The sequence below is a fragment of the Rhea americana genome, unplaced genomic scaffold, assembly GCF_003343005.1.
Source record: "Rhea americana isolate MKP2758 unplaced genomic scaffold, rheAme1 scaffold_88, whole genome shotgun sequence".
In the NCBI taxonomy this organism is placed as follows: domain Eukaryota; kingdom Metazoa; phylum Chordata; class Aves; order Rheiformes; family Rheidae; genus Rhea; species Rhea americana.
The window spans coordinates 1,327,861-1,337,321 of NW_028187066.1; the positions used below are offsets into that span (position 1 = coordinate 1,327,861).

At 39.4% G+C, this 9,461-nt stretch overlaps 1 protein-coding gene across 1 annotated transcript in view; it reads right to left on the reverse strand.

The window, feature by feature from the left end:
* TAFA2 (TAFA chemokine like family member 2) overlaps positions 1–8,733 on the reverse strand; it is a 183,942-nt gene extending 175,209 nt beyond the window's left edge. The window contains exon 1 of the mRNA XM_085323797.1: positions 8,725–8,733. The gene's annotated coding sequence lies outside the window, so the exon portion shown is untranslated. The remainder of the gene's footprint in view (positions 1–8,724) is intronic.
* Between the last annotated feature and the right edge of the window lie 728 nt (positions 8,734–9,461).

The following is a 9,461-nucleotide window of genomic DNA, read 5'->3' on the forward strand; positions in this document are numbered from 1 at the left end:
TTTGGGGGATTTACCATAAGCTATGCTATCAGTAGAATGCATATACATTTAAAGCATTTAGTTTGGATCCACTAATTAGACATAATTTACCACAATGATAGAACCAGAATTGTATAGCCCCAACTAATATATACTATTAATTGAATACATACCCCTGTGTAATCTAATCAGCTACAAAAACTGAATTCGCTTGCTGTTACTAAGTCATCTGCAATATTTGCAAATTTTGTRTTAGATAACTCCTTAATTTGTAATATGATTTTAATAAATTGAATATTAGCATTAATGAAGGAATGTATGAGAATTATGTACCAATGACAAAATGACCACATCTACACAAAACATACGGCGTATTACTTGTGTCTGTGTTTAAATTAAGTGTTATTTAAAATGTTCTCCAGAAGAACATAAACTGATTTTTTTTTAATTTGTTCAAAGCAAAAAAATATTATCATTCATTTTGGATTTTGATTTTGTATGCTGTTAAAATAGCATATGCAGTAGTCTTATCTGTATTATTGATGACAACATGGTGGCTATTGGACTGACATAATGATCTTCAGAGTTTCTAAATATATATATATATATTCTAATGAGATATTCCCTAGAGCATGGATACAGAGGAATGCTATCCAAATAATGTCACTTCTATTGCAGAATTGGTTTCAAATTAATTGTTTCTTTCTAAAGCTATAATTATCAGGAGGAATGCAGTTAGTCAGAAAAGATGAAGTTAAAAAGTGCATAATGTTTAATAGCTCATTAAATAGAAAATATAATGTAAATTTGGGAATCAGAATGACTTGCAGCTAACTGTGAGATGATGGTTCATGGCATATGAAAAGAGACTTTTCTGGCAGGAAAGCAATTTGGTAATGCTGACTGCAGACTGCATTTGCTTGACATTCGGAAAGATCATATGACACCAATGCAGATGAGGTGAACTTAAACAGTGAGAAGAAAAGGAAGGGCAAGGAGAGCTAGAGGAGACAAAGTTAGATTATGAGTGGTTGGTGTATGATGAGGAAGAGGAGGATATGAGCGTCATTATCATGAGTTTAATCTTTATAGTGGCAATGGGGACAAGATGTTATATTAAAGAGATTCAGGGTGTTCATGCAATTATAGTGATAGCTGTGTCAGTACCTTTCTCGCAGAGTTTTATTTAGAACTCCTCTAGGTGAATAACAAGTGATTTTATAATTTCTCTAACAATAAGAAAACATAATAGCTGTTATGTATCAATTTCTCTGAATACGATTTAAAAAGCATACTGCACTTTCTAAGAGTCTGAAGTACGTATTTACCAGATGTCAATTATGTATCTATAACAGACACAACAAATTAGAGCAACTCTAAAGAAATTCTGAAACATTTAGGAATTAGTATACTAATAAAAAAAATCTGCAAATATTACATCATAACCTTAAGGAGAAAGAAGTCCAAAAAGTCCAAGCTACAGTTAAACTTTTTCCTAGTGTATTTTCACATAAGCAGTGACCCCAACGATTACAGAAGAGCACGAAGGCATCATCAAAATGGGAGAAGGCAGCTGTGCACTTSCGTGGCCACCACCAGATGAAGGCATGCGTGCCACACTGGCCTGCAGGATTGTGAAGGTTAATGCCTCTCATAGTCATCTAAAAGCACGAAGCAACGTCCGAAGTAGTGTGGGCTCAAATTTGCAGATGAAGCACAAGCAGCTTGTAAGAGGAAGAAAGTCATACACTGTTGCATTCTTTTCTTGTTAGTTTTTGACAGGTTGATCTGTATGGTAAAGAAAAAAAAACTCCAGTGCAATCACCAAAAATGTTTCGATCAAATTATAATGTCTATAAATAGAAAATAACAAAATAATGCTGCCATAAAGAAGAATGAATCTGTGAGGAAAGTTTAGAAAGCATTTCCCAAGACTAGAGTTCAACCAGTTCCTATATTCAAGCCATTTCTTTTGGCAGGGAGGACATCCATTATATACATATATGCATGCCTCGATTATGAAGGTCTGAACACTTTGGCAGCRGTGTATTTTAAATATTATCTTAATTCCAATGTAAGCAATATCCTTCATGATTCTAGTTTGAACAGAAAAAGGCAGGATCATATAATGAGAAGTGTCAGGCAACATTAACCGTATTGGCTGATAATATCATATCTGAATTTATAACATGCTATGTTAGCATACAAACACAATATTTCTTCTGTCTTGGTTCCAGTAAGCATAGAAACCAGAGCTTATCTCACTTTATTTCCTGCTTTTACCATACCTCAAGATAAAACTTCCCACCTTATTTAAGCACAGCTTATTTGTTACAATACGTAGGTAAATAATTTTCAAAGCTAAATAAACACAGGTAACAGTACAGAGATAGTATTCTTCTCCTGTTATGCTGCTGAAACAGATCTTTTGTTCTCCAAGAAAGCTTTAAATATGACGTAACTTCTTACAGGAATACCATAGCCTGATATACTTCAGAAAGTGATATTTTGTTCTAGGTTCTACATTAGCAATATCACATTGAAGAAAAACATGATTGGCACTGCAGTTTCTAACACTATAATTCAAGTTAGCTACTTGTATCATCTTTCTGAAAATTACTTACTGATATATAGTCTCTGTTCTAAATGTAAGGGGATTGAATAAAATATGTAGGACTAACAATCCATCAAGACTAAACTGAAATCTTGAGTTTATACTCAGAATACAGAAATAAATGTTGTCTTCTGAGCAGCACCCCACCCACAAACCTTCAACATGGATCACTCTAAGCTGTAAAAGTGTAGTTGGCTGCCCTTATCTAGACTTGCTCCAGAAAAGTCTATAAGCACATAACTAATATGACCGTTCCAGGCAAAGCCACACGCTCACAGCTTGAGTGCCTTGCTTGATCGGATCTCTAGCTTTGCTTCTCTGTGCATACAGGAAGAGCATATCCTAATTTTTGCAAGTGGTAACTTTTATGACTTGGACACCTCTGCAGTAGGAACTGGACTGAGACTACTAACTCATTTTAGATAAACCATGAGACAAGCTTCAGATGGTACTGACTTTGTCCCTTATTGGAAAAGATCCAAATTTCAAACGGTTTCCTTTACAGAAACAACACAGAAAAATGTTATCCATCCTCAGAGCCATCCAGCCATTCTATAGCACTTTACAGTGTCATTAAGCATAATGATACAACAGCTAACTATGAATTATATTTGAGCTYAGAACTCCAAAGGCCAAATAGATATCTTCCACAGCAGCAAACAYCTGAAAAGTCTCACCTCAAAAGGGAACTAGAGTGTGTAGTTTTAATCCAGTGCTCACAGACCTCCTTCCTTGCATTTCTGCCAATGTATATGAATCCCATGTGCGTGGTCGCATGGCRGAAGGCACCTAGCTTGAGCTCACACATTGAATGCTCTGGGGTAGCTTCTCTCTTACATGATGAGCCATAGGGAGAGGCTGTCACCAGGACAAGCCTGCCATACAAAGGTGCTCGGGTGCTACTTTGAGCATGAAAAGTCACTTGGTGATCCAGGAACAGCACTACACAGCCTGCTTCCTTCCATGACATGACATGTCAGAGGCGAGTGGAGGGCCCCATACCAGTCTGTGGCACAGTGTGCAGCCGTACAAATATATGTGATGCAGGAACAGCAGTGGGGAGCGTGAGGACAAAATCCAACATTAAAATATCATTGTGAATGTGAGAGATTTGTCAGGTCTGTGTTCCTGTCTCCAAAAGAGCTAGGGTGAGACTGTATATTACTAAGAGATTTATTTTTTAAATGGATTATATCAAGCTTTTAAAATGGGGGGGGAGAAAGCAAAAACATTACACTAGGCAACTGCAGTTTGGTTCTAATAAGTCAGTTAAAACATACAATACTGCAAAACTGTCTCTYTGCATTTCAAGAAGGAAATTGCTTTATCGGATTAGGCCAGTGGTTTGTCTAGTCCAGTACCTCATCTGCGCATAGTCGATGTTAATATTGCAGCAGAGGTAAGAAATCTTCCACACAGGAAGAGGCTGGTGCCCAGATGAAAGCGAAAGGTTGTGTATTTATTTCAAAAATATTTCATAATTACAATTCCATTTCAAAATCAATTTGCTATGTAAACAATTGAATAGGGTTTTTGCACTGTGCTTGTGCATCTGTTAACTTAAGAAGTCTGGCAATCCAAAGCGCTTCGTGTAGTCCTAATTCCAATTCACGATTTAAGCAGAGAAGATTACCAAACTTCAACGAGTCCAAAAAGGCTCTATGGGCTTTTATCTGTGTGCCAGCCTATATTATTGCCCTTCCCTTGGCATTGCTGAAGGATGCTCAAAGTAAAGGAAGCTGTGTACAATGCCGTCCGGGTGTTAAGAGACTCATGTTCAAGTTTTATATTACTAGATCAACAAGAAGATATGAAATGAAGCTACTGGAAAATGTCAGCTATTAACATAGTACAGATTATGAGGCTTGATAAGCTTTAAACAAGGGATTAACCCAATTTCCCACTTTTCATGCATGCAATTATATAAGTAACTGCTTCTATACCGCAAAAGTTAGGGGCGCTACTCTTGTGAATGCTAACTCATGAAAGAACCTGCTAGTAGGACCAAGGATCAGATCTATATACAGCATTTTCCACTGCTACATCAAGCAACAGCTACAACTACAAAGTACTCTGCAAATAAGTATTCTGACATATCAGATTGAAGAAAAAGCTAGGAAAGCCTTTTTGGGTAACTTCTTCCCATTTTGTCTAAGTATGTAGTGTCCTGCCATAGCTACTATTGTAAAGCATGATCTCATTATTTTTTTCTCGCTTCTGTCTCTAAAGTGTTTTTCAAAAAATGCTGCATGAAAGAAGTTCTATAAAAATACCTTGAATTGTTTATCTCGAAAATGTGGCTGTTTCACAGTAGCATTATGAAAAAGTACATCAGATGGACATCATTATTTTGTGTTCTCTTTGATAAATAACTGTCTATCTATGGTGAGCAAGAGTGTCTGGCGAGAATGAATAAAGACTCAAAGCATCATAATCATTCCCCTTCCAGGCTCTACCAAGAGCAAAAGGAGACAGCTCTGCAGGCTGTCACCAGGAAAAGGAATGATATTATTGTCAAGGTTGCCACATTCACTCTAAAGGCTCGTGTCTGGTGAGTTTTACAAGTCTGAACTGAGATTTGGTGGGGACTCTTCTTAGGCATAAGTGTATATTAATGACTTAGAAAAGTAAATAACTGGGCCAAATTTTCTGTTGAAATAAACTGCATAGCTCCATCAGCGAGTCTCTGGCTTTAAAAAGTATTTCAAGTGAGATGTGCATCTGAAATGGATTCTGTGAAGCTCAGTATGTAAATGTTTTCTTTCATCCTAAAAAAGTAAGTGAAATTCATTTTAAGTGCAAACTTAAACTCAATGATCTAAAGATAATAGAGCAAATCTCCAGCTGGCTAAAAATCTCAGAGCTTCAGCCACTTCAAGGAGCTATGACAGTCTACATCAGTTGAGCATAGCTCTTAACTTATAAAAATGATGGTGAATGGGGAGAGTTTAGCATTCAGCTCTACTGACACAGGACCTTTTTGTTACATTCCTGCAAGCACAACTTTTGATTCTATCCTCCTAAAATTCTGTGTTTCAAAAGGAAAATGGAAAATGTATTTGCGAATGAAAAGCTACTGCTACCTGAATTATCTGGAGCTATAGTAGAAAATCAATGCGAGTAAAGACAACAAACACGTCATTTAAATGAGATGGTTAAATATAGACTGTAAATATGAGACTGAACATTAATTAATTAGATTTGTAGAGTCTTCATTTGCTTTGGCCTTTGTTTCATCATGCAGTCTTTGTTTACTTTCATTTATTTTCTTTGTTTGATGACGTTTGACTAATAAATGCATTGATGAATTGCATCAGTAAATGCCATCCATATATCACAAAAATAGAATGTGCTCAGTGTTTCTAGYGTGGTGATGCTAAAAGATTTTTTCTGTTTGAACTTTCAGTCTTTAACAAAGGAAATGATACTGCTTTGCTGGATAAACTTCCTGATTTTTATTTTAATTTTCAATGAACAAACAGCTGCAGAATAATGTGACTTAATGAAGCATTTCTAATAAAATACTGCAGAAGTTAAAACAGGGGCATACAACTGCTTGCTCAATGATAGTTGTATCATTCAGAATAATTTTTCAAGGCGGTGATCACATTTTTGTGTAGATGAGTGTTAGGTAATGTGATTTACTGTCTTCCAAAGTCAGTGATTCCTTTTAGTGTGATAATTGGTTAGCATTTTTCTATTACTTATTTATAGAAAGTAAAACATACAACATAATTAGGGCAACATATTTTTCTAATGCACAATTTATGTTTTACACAGGTTGGTAAGTAGCAATACAGTCAGCAATAAATTTAAGAGTAGAGATGCTCAGGTCTCAAAAATTCCATGATATGTTTTGCTCTTCAGAAAATATAGATTACATTTGTAAAGATGTCCTTTATCAAAAGTCTGTCATCACCTGTGATGAAATTATGAAACTTCTTGGCTACTAAATGTTTTCCACCACTGCAACTCAGTGTAAAGTACTGTATGCTTTAAGTAAATTGAGACAGGATTCAATGAATCATCACTTTGCAACTTGCCAGTAAAACAATCTCCAATATCCATCTGTACACACATCTATTTACCTCTACACAGAAGCAGGTTTTTATGCATTCTCTACCAGAATTATCAAGTTTATTACCTGCATTTGCATGAAAGGTGAGATCCCTGGCTTCACAGAAAGAGACAGGTAAAAAGGTTACCCCAGTATGAGAAAAGACACTGCCAGATTAGTCCTCATTCTCTGATTAAAACAGTGTGACAGGAATCAAGATTTTATCTCAAAATCACCCACTACYAGCAGCATATCTAAAACTAGTATCATATTTTTGAAATCCCCCTTATGTTCAAACAACATATAGAAACAGTGAATAGTAACCCCAATCTACTATCCACTAATGGAACAATGCTTTCCACTAGAATTATGGCACTTAACAAGTTTACAACAGCAATAGTACTGTACATTTTGAAATTAGGTCTATGTGAAACCACAAAACACATAGTTTGGAATATTGCCTCAGCAATATCAGCTCTCTGAAATAAATAAAATTTAAATTATGAAATTTATATGAATTACTACTGTTCATTGAATACTTACAAAATAATTTAGAAGCATCAGTATGAAATGACTGTATAATTACTGTGAAAAAGTATAACAGATGTAACCTTCACCACCCATGGTAAAAAAATGCCTCAGAAGTATGGTCTATCCCAACTTCAACTAAGCTGTACTCCTAGTAGTATTGGACTAGTATATTTTAAGTTTTTATGCTATGCTTTGGAAAAGAATCTTTATTTATCAACTTGGCTTCACTTAGATCAGTCCATAAAGTAGCTTTAAAGTGTTAAATACGTAGCAGGCTGAATGCTGATGGCTGAAACTAGTTGGTAAGACAGAGAAACCAGATAACAATTATCATTTAGTCAATAGTAATTTAAATGTATCCAGTGCTGTGAGAAGACCCTAAGACCCTGAATGTTTACGGGGCTTTCAGGGAGAGGGGTTGAGTTTGTTTATTATTAAAATTGACAGTTCTTCAGGAGTCAAAGCACGGTTCTTTAAATACAGAAGCAGTATCTACTGGGGGTGGGTGGTAGAAGTGAGATGCTTAGTGGTTTAAAAAAATTGAGAATCTCAAAGGAAAAGCTGGAAAGAGACAAGTGTAACTACACATAYAATTTAAGATGCTTCAAGCAATGATTTTAACTTCTGGTAAGAATGAAACCTACAGTAGAGATAAATGACAACTCTGAACAGGGCAGTGAAAGCTATTGCTCTTTTCCCTTTGCATAGATAGGCTGCTGTCCGATCCTATAGCTCCACATGGACAAAGCAGATTATTTTAAAACTCTCTTGCAAAGCTATGTGGTTAAAAAAAAAAAAAGAAAAAAAAAAGAAAAGAAAAAAGAAGAAAAAAAGGAAAAGCCTTTTCATTCTGAAATACAGAGCCTGTTATATATTCAGTAGATAAATGAGTTCACTAAAATGGGAAAGAAAGGGATACAGAAGGACAAGATACGTTCCCAAATATATATACCACAACTTGGGGAGCATTACACGCAGAAATAAATGAAGTCGTGAATCAGTTCTTTACAGCTCTTTTCAAAACGACTGATAAAGCGACCCCTCGCTCCTAACCCGTCCCCGCAGCCGGCCGGTAAAGCGGCCGGTCTGCAAACCGGCGGAAACCCCCAAGCGCCCGAAGGTGCTGGGAGTTAGCGTTCGCCTCTCCCATACAAGTAGTTGGGCTGAAAAATCGGTGGGCTGAGTTAGCTCCCCACACACACACATGCACACGCAGCTCTGCAGAAAGGCTGAAGAGTGTTTTAATTAATAAAATAAAATAAAATAAAAAGCAGAAGAGGCGGAAGCCCCTGCGCGGGGCTGGAGCCGGCTGCCCGAGCCCGGCCGGAGCCGCAAAGGCAGCCAGAGGCAGCCGCTCGCACCCGGCTCTCCGCAACTTTTCGGAGCCGGAGGCGTGCAGCCCCYGCGGCCCCGCGGGGCTCTCCGCTGGCCGCCGCGGAGCGCATCTCCCTCCCCCCTTCTTTGCCCCCCCCCCGGCACACACACCTGCTCACACACACGCTCACACACACACTCACACACCTGGGGCGCTCCGCTCACCTACCTGCAGCCCCGCTCGCTGCTGGAAACGCCTAGCGATCCGCCGCCTCACGTCGGGGGGCAGCTCCGGCCTCACCGCCCCTGCATCGCCGACGAAAGCCCCGCGCTGCCCCAGCGCCCGGGGCATGGAGCGGCTCGGGCGGCGGCTGCGGGTGCCGGTCTCCCCCCTCCTCTCTGGAAAGCAACCAGGGATCCGGCGAGGAGATGCTAGAGGAGGGGTGAAGCGAGTGGGAAGGGGAGGGAGGACTTGATGTGCTTCTCGTGCACGATATCAGAGTATTAAAAAAAAAATCGTTTAAGAGAGGAAGAAGTACTGGGTAGCTATTGGAAGCCAGGAGAGCGAGGAAGTCCTGCAGCCCGGTGCGGCTCCGGCCCCTCCGGCAGCTGAGCGCGGTCCCGATTCAGCCTCGCCAGCAGAGAACGGGAGGAAAACCCGGCGCGTCCTGCAGCAATCCCCTCCGTTATTGCATCTCTGATTGGTTTGCCTTTCAGACACCGCACGACTTCCCCCCTCCTGGTGCCTCCTTCTCCCTCCTGGGAAAAGTAATTGGAGAGCGAGAGATTCACCTTCAGGAGCAGCGGCCCCGCGCGCAGCCTGCGCGCACCGCGCCGGCGGAGGGGCCGCCCGGGGAGCGGGGCCGGCGGCGGCCAGCGCCGGCGTCGCCCCGAGGCTTTGCAAGGGCGGCTGAAAGTCGAGCCGGAAAAGGGTAATTTGAAAAACACTTTTTTTTTTTGTTAAAA